Source organism: Dromaius novaehollandiae, chromosome 2 (genome assembly GCF_036370855.1).
Source record: "Dromaius novaehollandiae isolate bDroNov1 chromosome 2, bDroNov1.hap1, whole genome shotgun sequence".
Classification (NCBI taxonomy): domain Eukaryota; kingdom Metazoa; phylum Chordata; class Aves; order Casuariiformes; family Dromaiidae; genus Dromaius; species Dromaius novaehollandiae.
Window position 1 is genome coordinate 97,494,879 of NC_088099.1, and position 14,164 is coordinate 97,509,042.

Below are 14,164 nucleotides of genomic sequence, written 5' to 3' on the forward strand. Positions count from 1 at the left end.
AAAGGAATCTTGTGCCTTAGCCAGGGAGATAAATAATGAGAAAACATCTGCTATTTAAGCTCTGGACTGACCTATAAATCTTAATGATGAACGCAATCCCAGAAGCAGAAATCATCTACAGATTGCAAAATTCTCTCATTCTCTCTTTTTGGTTTTCCTTTTATTCCCTTTTTAGCAATTTTGTTGTTGTTCCTTTGATTCCTGGTAATTTGGAAAAGCAAGTGTTCTTTTTCTCTTTTTCTTTTCTCACTTATTCATTATAACCGATAGGAGCTGCTGAGAGGAGGGCATGGCAACCATAATAATACAAGAGGGATGGAACAGACAGCCCCTACAAGGAGTTGACAGGCAGAGAATAATGACACAGTAGAGGACAGATACTAATAGTTACAGAACTAATAGTCTGGCTGATTTACTCTTGAGAAGCTCTGGAGGGTGGGATGCTTCTTTGCCTGTTTATTCCAACCCCACATGCTGAAGCAATGAGTTTGCGTAGTCCCTTTAATCCTTTGCTGCATTTTATCCTACCAGAGGATGGAATCCGCTTCTCTCGTCAGTATTTCTCTGTGGACTGCCTCCCAAAGACAAGATCACTGTTAAGAGTTACAAGAGGTTTCCCTCTCCTTTTCCCTCTAGAGCTGCTATAGAAGTGGCCCCTCAAACATCTAAAACAACTGTATCTGTGATGACCAAAGAGTTAAAGAGACTAGAATTCAAAATGCCATGGAGAATGTCAGGTTCAGAATTCAGAAAAGGATCTTAGTGTGGGGCATGGCTCACCTGCAGCACGAGCGAAGATAAGGAAATGCTCTTCTTGAGTTTGCCTGAGATGCTGAACAAAACTGGAGAGCCCTCTCACACAGCACACCATTCTGTTATCTGCTTGTGCATTGCAAGGTCAGGCCAATTGAACTGTACATTTCATGTTGCTTTAATCTAAACATTGGAAGAGGCATTGCTGGGGTAAAAGTCTCAGGAGATTGTGAGCAGCATATGGACTATCCCCCTTGCAAGTGGGCAGAGATGTAGTAATTCTTCTCTTGAAGCTGTTAAGGAATCCTTGCATCCTGTAAGTCCATATTCTTGGTGGGCAGCTTCACAGACAGTTCAGTGGGTAAGATGTCTATGGAAATCATTCACCTACCTGTCCCAGACTGGGCCAGGATGGACAAGTAGGTTGGGCTGGAAACTTAACCACCTGCAGGGAGTGGTGCTCCCAGGGAAGAAATTGCCTCATTCCGAACTACATTAGAGAGACAAGACTGTGGTTCTGGAATGGCTGGGCTGACACTTTTCAGGCATACAAGCAGACTAAAAATAAGATAGTGTTTTATGGTCTAAACAGCAATTCAGGGAGTGAAAGCTAAAATGAAGCACACAGTGATACTCTGTTTTGTTTCCTGTGTCCTGAATACCATCTGCTTGAAAATCAGGTGCATCCAGTGTTATTCTGAAGGGCTCTCCTTATTAGACTGAGGTTTTCTTAAAGTGGAGCAAAGAATTTTGTCTAAAAGGGGAAATAAATAGGAGTGTGATAAGTAAATGCAGAAGAGACTGCAAACTGATCAGTGATTAGAAGAGGGTGAATGGGTTTGACTGACATCTGGAGTAAAGCAGTGCTGTGCTCTTTCAATTACAGGTTTAAGACTGCCACAATTGACAGATTAAAGGTGTTCACCCTAATCCAAAATTATACTTTCCCCAGTCAAATTGACCATTGTGTCAGCTTCAATTTGTTCAGATACGTCACCCACAGTGACTGATTGGACTGATTAACTTGCACACTCTTTGACAAGGTCCCTGTTTTGTGTTCACTCCTTACTCTTGCTATTTCCCTTGTCAGACAGATACTCTAGAGGCATTTCCATTATCTTCCGTGTAGCTGTACCTCAGAAATGTAGTGGACTGGAAAGAAAAATCCTCAGGCCAATTATTCTGACATAAACTCTACTTATCAGAAAGCACTAGAATATGAAGCGTAAGTTAAAATAGCTCAAAAATAGGACGCATGCATACACACACATATACACCCCAGACAGACACCAAAGTAATACTGTGCAGAGTCTCTGCCGTGACTGAGAATGGATGAGCCCTTTCAGATAAGAAACAACCCAAACATTGCCTCAAAATCCAGACTGAAACAGTCTCTCTTGGAATGGAAGTGCTTTAATTTAAAAAAAAACCAACAAATTGTTTGCACAGTTTTGCCCTGCATTGTTTCTGTTAGAAGCAGAAGCAGCAAAGTGCTTGCAGAACCATTAACCCTGTCATTTTTTTTTGACTCTCTGAAAAAGGAACCAAAGTAAATGATGTTCTGAGAACCACTCTGGTTCTGATGCTGTTTGGGTGAGCAGACAGGCAGGAAGGGGCTTGGGAAAGAAGAGACAAACTGAATTTCTTTTGCACAAACTAAAAGAAGTGGAGGTATTTGTCTCATAAACATAAATAGATAAAGGAGCATTCAGGTTAGGGGTTTTCAACTCTAGACAAAAGTCATCAGGTGGGCCCTTCCTTTTGAGCCAGATTCAAAGCATGTCACACCCCTCTGAACAAGGTTCCCATGGGGAGATTTCAGAGACTGAAGAGTCCTCAGTGTGTACCATGAAACAAACCTGTCTCAAGAGTACTGCCAGTCCTGCAGGGAGCAGCATGTTAACAGCAAGCAGGGATGACAGGCTGCAGCCTTGCAGGCTCTGAAGCTGCAGCAGTTCCAGCAGAGTGGTCAAGTTCAAGGAAATGCAAAAGGAATGAATTTGCTTGATCTCATCTCCCTTGAGCTTCGTGTAGAAAAAATAAACAGTTCTCGGCTGTACATACTGGCAGTACATGGTGGTGTGGCTGGCACTCAAGCCCAAGTATGATCCTTGCAGAAACATCACTTAAATCTTATATCAAGGTGATGTAGATGCATGTATAATTAGCTTCATTGTCCTTGCAGATTCTTTTGCATCTCTGCTAGTGTGTGGGGGGTCTTTGTGTCATTTTACACTTTGAAGTTATCCATGGACATAAAAATGAAATATTTTTGGTCAGGTTACAAGTACATTAAAATGTCCAGTATTATCTGTCTCTGTAATCCATCTGTCACAGTTTCACACACAGCGTTTCCAAGCACTGTAATACATAACATTTAAAAGCGATATTACAGTCAGAACAAACGTTACTTGCATATCCACCAAAAACGTTTTGCATCCGCTGAAACTGAAGGAAGTTTTTTCCATTACTAGCAATAGCAGTGTTGATGGGGTGCGAGAGCAGGTTCTGTGCAGCTAGCAGGATGGTGGCGTGCTCGCAGAGGCTTATACAGCAGGACATTAAGGGCTGAGTATGGTATTGCTTGTTGTTAGTGCTAGAAAAACCTTCACTTTATATTCTGGAGACTCCCATAGTTAAAATACTTTTATTCTACAGGGGGGTTTCAGAATGTTTATCATTCTGTCAACATTTTGCCCTGTAATATTATATATCCCTTCAAAGACCCAGACTGGAGTTGCTGGATTTTGTTTTGTACTTAAGTTTTGAATTACAGAGAATGGGGGAAAATGCACTCTTTCTGCTATGGTTTTTAAGCAACTCCAACACCTTGGAGGATTGATGTAGATATTTGAGCTTTGGTACATACATTATCCCCAGCACAGCTGTGCCTTTGGGTTGTCTGAGTAGTTAAAGCTATCAAGAGAGATATGAAATGTGAAACATAAGAGCACAGCAGTGCCTAGTACTATCTATTTATTTAACACATTCATTTGCCTGTAGAAGGTTTAAAACACATGCCTCATAGACATCCCTCAGTATTTGTGTACAACAGCAGATTTTTTTTTTTAATTATTGACCTTCCAGCTTTCTATAGTCATGGCTCATGTTCCTAGGAGGTAAGGCAGGAACCATTCCTTCCATTTACAGCCTTGTGGGTATGTTTGCAGCCCTCATGTAGAAGCTTGTCACTAAGATACATGTTCTTGTGGAAGGCAGTCCATGAGCAGGAGTCTTGGAGCAGTCAAGATTTTTGTATGTTTGTAGACTGTAATATCAGAAGGTACCCCTGGAACCATTTATGTGACCCAGAGCCCAGTTCTACTGGAGATGAGCTGTAGCTCCCACCTTAATCTGAAAGTGAGAGATTTTATAAGATACTAAACCATGCAAGACAAGAAAGCAGAAACAAAGAGGAACCACAGAGGTGAGCTTGTTGAGTCAATACCAGTTAGTAAGAGTTTGAAGCAGAGAGGTAAAATCATCAGCAATTCAGTGGGAAAAAAGCAGAAAACCACCACTGACTTGACAAGATCTGAAAACCCAGAGCAGAGAGGAGGAATATAGTGTATCAACAGGACTGAGGATCAACCTTTTTTTAAGTAGAAAACAGAGGTTGATACATTATTTCTTGACTGACCGCATCTTGGCCAGCAGAGACTTGCTAGGTGACTGCCCCATGGATACTCAGCATATTAATACTTAGCCTAATAATGTTTGTCCTGACACACTGCTGTGTATTAGCAATAAATAAGACTGTTGTTATGTACATACAGTCTGGCTTTTGGGCCTCTAAAGCAGCAAAAGATGCCCAAAGCTTTGAGGGTTACATTTAGCACGATTTCTTGAATTGCGCAGACTGCAGGACTGCTCTGAATTAATTCCTCTTTGAATTAGAGCGTATCTGTTTGAAAAACATCCTGTCTTGATTGAAAAGATTTCCAGTGATGTAGACTCTATTGTAGCCCTTGGGAAATAATTCCACTAGTTAATTATCCTAAATTAAAAATTTGCATGTCAGTTTTACTCTGAATTCAGCTGTTTTCAACTTCCAGCCACAGAATCTTGTTAGATGTCTGGTAAACTGAAAAGCTCACTCTTTATCAAATTCTGCTACCTGTCTTGATGGTGACTGAGTCAGTCTTTAGCCTTCTCCCTGACAAGCTAACCCCACCAAGCTGCTTGACCCTTTTACCTTCAGTCCTGTGCTTCAGTCATGTGTCTCAAGCCCATCATTTCCATGGCCAGCTCTTTTCTGCGTACTCTCCAGTTCTTCAGCATCTAGAAACAGACATGGTACTGCAGAGATCACATCACTGCCAAATACATAGGAGAACCATGAGCTGAAGGAGAAACAGTATTTCCTGTGACTACATCTGAGCATTGCAATGGCTAGCACATCACCTTGGGAATTCATGCCCAGCAAGCCACCTACCACGTCACCTACTGCATCTTTAGACACTGATTGCTGGGGCAGACTTTGCACCCCTTCAGTGTGAAGAATTCTCTGTTGGTAGATACAGGCCTATATCAGCAGGCACATCATTTGCTTGTGCCTAATTTAGCAAGTGCTCCAGACTGCTCTTGCCTCAGCAATTTGTGATCTTTATCACTCCCACTGATTCTTTTTGTCAGAGTAGACTTAGTCTGTAACACAGTTATGTTTCCATCCATGTCATTGATAGAGGTGTTTGATAGCAGAGAGCCAAGAACTAATTTGTAGGGGAGATACTCAAGCCTCACTTCCTTGACTGATGTCATTCTGTGTCAATTCTTTCTGAAGTGAGTCTTGCAGCTGGCAGTGTTTTGGTTACCTGATTTTTATACTGCACAGAGAAGTACCTCCCTTGACACCTTGTCCAGCAAATATGGAACCATGACAGTGCCCAGATAGGATTGTTCAAGCAGTGCAATGCACTGAATTGTAAACCAGGTGAGGTCCTGCCCACCTGCTTAGTACTTGGGATCAACATGCAAAGCATATCTGCTTTTTCTCACCTCTTTGATATGGCTGCTTTAACCCTTATATTTTAATAGGGCCAAGAATTAGTCTCTGGAGACTGGCACTCATAATTTATCACCCAAGTGACTCCTGCTGTTCTGATGTTTGCCAGTGCCAACAGACTCACTTCAAGGTGGCCTGCTTATATGCACGGGGCAAATGGCGATTTTAAGTTTTATGTGTCTTGACTTTCCCATTGCTGCTTCTTGAAACATCTGCATATAAATGTGAAAATAATTCATATAAACCAGCATGCAATATAGCAGTCAGTGAAGGAAAGTGCAGGGGATTAAATATGTATCATACAGGGAATACATTGTATTAACTAAATACAAACATGCATTTTCTTGTTTTTTGTCTTTTGGAATGAGAATGAATGGGATAAATCAACAGAACAGGGATACCTCTGGTGAAACTTCACTGAAGTCAGTAGAGTTACACCAGGGATATATTTAGCTGATTCTTCTGCTAAAGGCTATATGAAAGCCTTAATACAGAATTTCTGCATGTGTGAAGTGTATGCCAAGATAAATGCAACATGCTAAATAGAACCTTCTGATTTATTTAAATAAAATATATGTTACAAAAAACAGTGGATAATTGGAGTTGAATGGATCCAGACTGGAATTGTCTGTCTCATGTCTCCAGAGTGTCTGAGGGAGGAGCAGTAAGGAGTATCTTACTTGTATACCTAAGCAATGTAGGATATGCAGACAGCAGATAATTTCTTCAAACTGCTATGATCTACCAAGGGACTTACTCAGAGCTCTTTAGAAGACAAAGCTTGTAATCAGATGTAAAACAGCAGTTTTGGCAGCAGCTGATATAGAGTGAGAGACTACCAAATCCAGCCTGCTTTCGGCTGTTCATCACTTATCTCCCTTGCTCTCCCCTTCCAGGATCTCCCAGATCTGCCAGCATCATTGTCACTCCCCAACTGTCCAAAATAGTCTAAGTTTAAAAAAATTCCTATGAAAATTGTTGAAGCTCAACAAGTTTGTTTTGCCTGAACTGAGTTGGAGTACATACACATGCCTGGAGATGCGTTGGAGGTGGTAGCCGCCAGTCATGACAAACACCTGGGACTGGGCTAGAAGAGGCAGTATCTCAATGTGGATCACCAGCAGCCTGAACAGCATCTCTGACCACAGTCTAACTTCAGTGCTTCAATACTATGGACCTTCTCCTTATGACCCTCAACCACTTGCTTAACCAAGAGCCTTCCACTGGCTACCTCTCTGCCTGTCCTGACCTGCAAAACAATTTCAGCCATGTTACTGTTGAGCTGCTCAGAGGTCTACCTCACCAAAAGTCTGGTGGGTTTCTCAATCTCTAGCTTCCTCTGCTTTGGTATGCCCAAATGATCGGGTGCTCCAAGAGCATACCTAACTCACACTTGAGGGCTAGTGACGGGGGGATGTCTGTGTATCCAGTAACTTGAGTTATGAGGCACCAAGTTCTGAAGGAATGCTAGAAGGAAATCTAGTGATCCTATGTGCATTACTGAAAATGGTGCAAAGATGCTTCCTCAACACACGAAGCTCTTCTACTTAGCATAAAATAATTATGCAAATGCCTCCAGAGTGAGGTCAGAGTAATCTTAAAAGCTAATGCCCATATCAACAGTGCATCAGATATCCGACTGTCTACAGCTGCCACAGAGGAGCGCAATAGGATGCAAAGTCCTCAGCAAGGTTCTTAGCCTAGATTGGTCACAGTTAGGGATAAAAGGACAATTTTGTGTTCACATATGTACTCACTGCTGGTGGCATAGATTATTTTGATTTTCAGCTATTGTCAATGGTAGAGAACAACCACCAGGAGAAGAGTGAGAAACCTCACATGCCGGAGAGAAGCTAAAGCATTCCAGGAAATTCCATCAGATCTCTGGACACAACTCATCTCACGTGTTGAGAAATGTGACGCTGCAGCATATATATCAACAGAGGAGTTATCTTGGTTATGTGAGTATTGCAGTATTTCAGTGTTTATTGAAAGTAGCAGTGTTAGGAAAGCAAGATGGAGTGACAGTGCTTGCATAAATGTATTGGGATGGAAAAAGATTAAAATATAGACTGTAGGAAAAATTAAAGGTGAGATTTTCAAAGCTAATTTCAGAAAGTTGACACTCAGTTCTAACTCATTTCTAATGGGAAAAGGTGTCCAAATGTACACCTTTGAAAATGCCTCCCTTTTTGCAAGGAGACTTAAATTCATTCTAATTGGTTTATAGTCTTCAGCTGCTTAAGCACTTTAGAAAATGTCACCATCAGTCAACAAAGATGTGCTAATCCATTACATCAGTGTATTTAACATTAGCATCCCAGCATGAAAACAAATTCCTAGAGGTTTAGTATATGGCTTCTAAAAGAAGATATCTCCTATTAGACTGTTATATGAAAAATAGTAGGTAACTTAGTGCTGTCAATTCCAAGTGCCTTGGAACACAGTAAATAGTCTAACTTTGTCATCCTAAAGTTTGAAGTTTGAATATTAAAGCATGAAATCATAAGGTTCTTTCACAGCCTGATCTCGTGTCCATGGAAGTCAGATATAAACTTCCTGATGACAGGTCTTGATTCAGGCCTTTTGTATAGCCTTTTCCAGCATATTTAATGTCTGACCACCTACAGTCCTGTTCCCGTAACAAAACTCCTAGCAAATCTCATTCTATGCAGTACTTGACTTCTGCCTAATTTCTTAGCTACAGCAAGGTCATTTGCTAGCACTGTTCAACTCAGACCAAAGCCTAAAGATTGGTGAATAAGCAGCTTTTGCAAATGTACAGAAATGTCTAGACAATAAGGTTCTATAGTGTATAGGGTTCATTGCTTTTTTTGGCTAAAACTAAGCATCTCTAGTGAAGGGGTGAGAGCTCTCAGTTTCAGTCACAGTTTTGAGATACAAGGGTTCTTCACATCATAAAAGACTAAATACACCTAGTGCAGAATCAGGCTCTGTAATAATTTCTGGTTTTGGGAACCCATCCTGCAACCACACTTATCCACTGGAAGTGACAACTTTGCAGTCCAGCAGTTAATGTGCTGGACTGGGCCCTGAAGCTGTGTACTTGCTTTTGCCCCTGCCTGCAAACCACATTGCGTGAATTACTACAACTCTGCCAGCCTAGATTTCCATCTGTTTAGAAGGAAGACAAGGGCAATTTCTTCATAAAACTCTTTAGTAGGTGCTTGTTTTGTTTGATTAGGACTAGCTTGCTTATTATTACTTAGACAGCAAGAAAATTCAAACGAGAGAATTTTTAAGACGATGCCATTAATTTGTTTATGGCATATTTTGCATTGGTAGTGTAACAAACTGAAAACTACAGTTCTCTTTGAACCTCACTTTCTTCCTGCACACAGAGATTTTCAATTTCACAGTGCACCACTGATTCTGGAGCAGGGGCAGAGAGGAGAAGGGAAGTGATGATTTTGGCAGTGACACCATTATGATTCGCTAAAATAGCAGCTCAGCAAATCTAGTTTCTCAAAAATCTCATGTTTTGTTAGTTATGGACAGCTTTGTTTTTAACTGAACGTGAAGCAATGTGGAGAAATGGGCAAGTGCGGCCCCGACTCACCACTGCCCAGCTGAGCTCAGCAGGTGGGAGCACTCCGTCTCCGAGAAGGGGCTCAAGCACCAATTGTGACCTCAGTTCTTGTGCCTTGAGGCTCAGCAGATAAATGCAGAGGGAGAGGTCCTGGGACCTGGCAATGAGATGGCCAAAAGGGGCTCTTTCCACCCTCTCCTTGCTGGGCTAGCAGGTGCTTTGAAATCTTGCCAAAAAGGAAAGTGAAGCAGGCTGCTCGGCCCCCAAGGGTTTCCTGGTGAGGTACCCCTTTCCCCAGCCATGTTTTGATATGGGCAAAGATAAGGAGCTGTTGACCTCAGTTCTGTCCCATGTAGAGAATTGGGAAGGGGAGGAAATTAGCTGCTTTGGACAACTAGTGACTTGAAGCATCCCTGTAGGGGCCAGGTTATTTACAAGAGAACCCATCTTCAGGAGCAGGTGCAGCCAGTTCATTTTGCCCATGCTTACTTCAGACTACGGACCACGTGTCTCATGCAAAGCAGCAAAGCAGGAGAAATGTGTCTGAAGTGAGCATGAGCAAAGTGGACCATAACAGACCCACTCCTCTTAAACTTAATCAGTCCAGGCCACCTGGAATCTCACTTGGAGCAATATCTCCACATACTTTGACTGATGTTTGGCCTTCCTGGGTCACCCAGCCCTGGGCATGCACAAAGCATGGACTCACTGGGCAAGCTTGAGTGCTACACTTCAGACTGGAGTCTCCTGGGCAGAAACATGGGAGTTTTGCATAAGCAGGTACCTGTTCTGCAGCTCCTGCCCTCCCTGCCTCTCTCCCAGTGAATGTGTTGGAAGATGGGAGAGTGGAGAACGAGATGTAGATACAATAAAGAGCCTTTTCTCACTCTGTCATCAGAACATGGGGGCATTCAAAGAAATAGGAAAGTGGAAAATTCAAAGCTAATGAAAGAGAAATGATTTTTATGCATACATATAAGTAAGTAAGATATTTACTGCTCCAGGAGATCTCAGTGGGCAAGCATAGCAGAATTTTTTTTAAAGGGCCTGATGTTTACCCAGTTAACAAAAGTATCCAGCCAGGTTAACAGATTTGAGAAAAGCAAAAAAAACTCTACAATTGCAAGGTTTCGACCCATTTCTAATGAGTGGGGACTAGGATTAAAATATTCCTCCGAACCAGGGTTCCTGAAGATGCTTGTGTGATGACAAGATACTGGTCTAGCAAGACTGCTGGCCAAGTAAAACCATTCCTGTGTAACTGTGCTCCCAGTGATCCCATGGCAGCTTGTTTATTGACCTGTGTTTGTTGTGTTGGGTAAATGTCACATCCGTTTTTTGTGTCTTTATTACTGTAGCTCACCAGGCTCTGTGTGTGTGTTTGTATATGCATAATACATACATATAATTACACAGAAGTCCTTCAGTGTCACTTTTCCCAGAGCGGTGTAACATTTTGCATACAAAATGAATTTTTGTAGAAATAATGCCATAGAGATTTTTTTCCAACCATTTTTTTCTTTTTACTAATATATAAGAGAAATGGAAGTAGCAAGTCAGAATGTATTTGTAATCACATGGCACGAAAAGAAACTCAGTTTCAGAAAAAAAGCTGAGCTTTTTGTCTGAGCACAGGAGGAAGTCTGCAAACTTGGGCTGTACAGCACACATCACAGATCTGGCATTTATGACTGATAAACTGTTTTGAGAAACAGCAGCATCTCAGCCCTGATTTGTCAAAGATATTTTGCAACTGTCCTCTCACTGAAGCCGACTGGAGCTAAGGGAGCATTCTGGGAAATCAAGCCTCTACAGTGAAAGCAGAGAGCTGGGAATACAGGCTGCTAACTTTGGCTCTTCCCCTGACTCATTGCTTGACCTTGAGCACATCAAATGAAGAACAGGAGTCAGAGTCATTTTGGGCTGCTTTCCATCACTGTGATGTCCTTATCCCTTTTTAACTAGCACTTGCTCTCCCTCTCATTATCCATCAGGATCTCTTTTGTCTTGTAAACCTCTGTATTTGGGTGTCTTTTTATCAGTGTGGAGCGAGCTACCTATAGCAACCCACCCCTTATAGCCAGGCCCACTTCTCATGCATTTGCCACACAGAGCTGCAGCTTTTTAGTACTCCATGATCCCTTGCTTCAAAGCAGTTAGCCTGCTCTGTGACATGGTACCCACTGTCACTGAGGTCAAGGAAAATGCCACTTCAGGCTGGCACCTGAGCCCATTTTCCATGATACATACCCTTCCCATCACGTGTTCTGAGACCCCAGTGATACCGTGCCCCAGGAGAGAGGAAAATATCTGAAAAGAGATGCAGCATCTCTGCTTTAGACCAGAGGGATGCAAGTTTGGTTAATGCCAGAGAGTAGCTCAAGAAGCACCTCCTACTCTGACCCAAGCACTGCTGGCAGTGGCTGCACCTTGCTACGAAGGACCAGCTTTTGCCCTGACTTAATCCCCTGCCACCTTACTGCTCCTTGCATGGATGCCATGTGTGTAAATCAATGCCAGATTTGCCTTAGCCTAAAACAAAAGGCAGGGGGAAAAAATTCCCCTACGAAGGGATCCTGAGTTACAATTTCCAAGCCCCAGTCCCAGAAGACCTTGCTGACAGGTTCTCCTTTCTTACACAATGCAGAGGAGGAAGTATTAGCCCGTGAATTAAGATTTTGCTGGATGCAGCACTGAATAATGTTTCTGCTTCCAGTCATTCACCCGCCCTTCCCCTCCCCCCCCCATTCCCTCCTGCCCCTGTGTAGCAAAGAAAGGCAGCTCTCTTGCCCCACGGCCTGAGAAGGCTCCTGGGCCTGCCTGCCCCGCACTCCCCAGGCTGCTGCTGCAAGCTGCTCCTCCAGCACCACACGTGCAGGCTCTTGCCGTTCTTTCCTGTGGCAGGTCATTTCCTTGACCTCTGAACAATGAAACTGTATTTAAAGAATGAAGGGATAAGAAAGAAAAGAAAAAAGAATAGAAACCAAACGATGGCTGGGATTAAAGCAAAGAGAAAAAAATTACAAGAGTGCAAAGTACAAAGGGGGTGAAAATAGAAAGAGAGAAAAAGAGACAGGAGAGGCTTGAATAGCATTGAAAATTTGAATTTCTTTTGTTTGAGAGGCTTTTTTTAAAGCAGCTTGGAAATGTGGAGGGGTTTTTTTCGTACAGGTGTTGTGTATACATTTTTCCAATTAGAAGAATCTCCTTTATATATTTAGCACTATTTAGAGGGACCTGGGAAGATAAGGCTGCTGAGGAATGCTTCAGGCTAAAACTAGGTTCTCCAAACTGGCTTTTGTTGCACCAATGTGAATCACTTAATAATTCATATTTCAGAATACATTAATGCAAATGATAATTTTAGCTTGCTATTGAATTTTTAAATATGCAATACAAGCAATTTATGTTTCTGTTCATTTTCCCAGGTAAAACTGTTTAGACATTTTTAACATATGCTTGGTTTCACTCACCATATATCATCCCGTTCTTTCAGTTTGGGGTAATTAAAAATTAGGAGCATTGCAAATAATACATGGAGCCCTACGTTTATGGAAAAATAACATGGAACTGCTATTCAGCCTTGCACTGTGAATGTGAAAGATTTTTCAGTGGTGCTGCAGTAATAAAATAGTGGTGTCCTGTGTTTATGCAGACACCTAAGTAGTAATTGCTATGATTAATCTATATCTAGTTCTTTCTTTAAATCATTAGGTTTCTTTCTGGAAAGATTTTTAGAGTTAAAAAGAATATTTGGTGTAAGAAGGCCAAACACACTATTCCTCTCCTACTGCACTGGCTACATAATTAGAAGATTGCAAATCAGAGGTTATTGAGCAATAGCTTGCTTTTCTTTTTCTGGAAACTAATAGTCAGATTTGACCCCACTTTTCGGAAGCGTGGAGGGAGCGTGAGGGGGAGGGGAGCAGCTGGACCCAGGGAGCCAAGCTGTGTGCTTTGCTCAGGGAGGGATAAGAAGCTCTGCAGCTCTCACATCGCCCCATTGTTCCCCCTCCAGGTCCACATAGGGCAGGAGTACATCCTGCCTGCACAAGTGACGATGCTTCAGGAATGTGCTGCTTGGTGGGGAAGTAGTTAAAGAAGTGGTTGGGGACAGGGGACACAGTATATCTTGCTTGTCCACAAAAAGGACCCATGGCCCTCTGAGACTTGTTGCTATGAAATGCAATGTCCATAGAGACTGCCAAAGTGAGGAGGATGCCCTGAGGCCTAGCCGTACCTTCCCTTGTCCTCCAGTCCCTCTCCTGACAGTGCCCTCCAGCTCTGGCATGCCTGTGGAGATGTTAGCTTGGCCCACTCCATGTTCAAAGAGTCACGGAACCTGTCTTCCCCTTGGCCATGCCTGTAAGGAAGCACAAGAAGAAAGACACTTCCACACCCTCTTCTCCCCTCCTTGAGGAGTTGCTTTCCCCTCCCCTTCCCACTTTCCCGCCCTGGGGAAAACAAATAAAAAATGTTGCCTTGCATTTCTGCTCAGGATTGAAAAGCCAGCCTTTACCACTGATAATGTCAGAATGTATTCCACAAACACCGACTAGCCCCTGGCTTCCACTTGGCTGTGACTGCTCAACTGTGATAAAGTGGTAGCATTTCCTAGATACTAGATAGACAGACAGATATGACCCACCTATCTGCTGGACCTGTCCCTAAGCTCCCATATGCAAATCTCATCCTGAACTTAATCAAACATCATCCATCCGGGGGGGGGGGGCGAGAAAGAAAAAATGAAGGCACTATTAGAAAGGAAATGGTAATGAGAAGAAAAGAGATATCAAGGAACCAAAATAATTTGTTATAAATTAATATTACAACCTGGGGATATAAATATGTCTGGT

The 14,164-nt window shown here is 42.5% G+C and overlaps 1 long non-coding RNA gene across 1 annotated transcript in view; it reads left to right on the forward strand.

The window, feature by feature from the left end:
- Positions 1 to 14,164, forward strand: part of LOC112991217 (uncharacterized) — a 53,772-nt gene that overhangs the window by 17,796 nt on the left and 21,812 nt on the right. Inside the window, exon 5 of the long non-coding RNA XR_010387815.1 lies at positions 6,655 to 7,719. This is a non-coding gene — a long non-coding RNA (uncharacterized LOC112991217). The remainder of the gene's footprint in view (positions 1 to 6,654; positions 7,720 to 14,164) is intronic.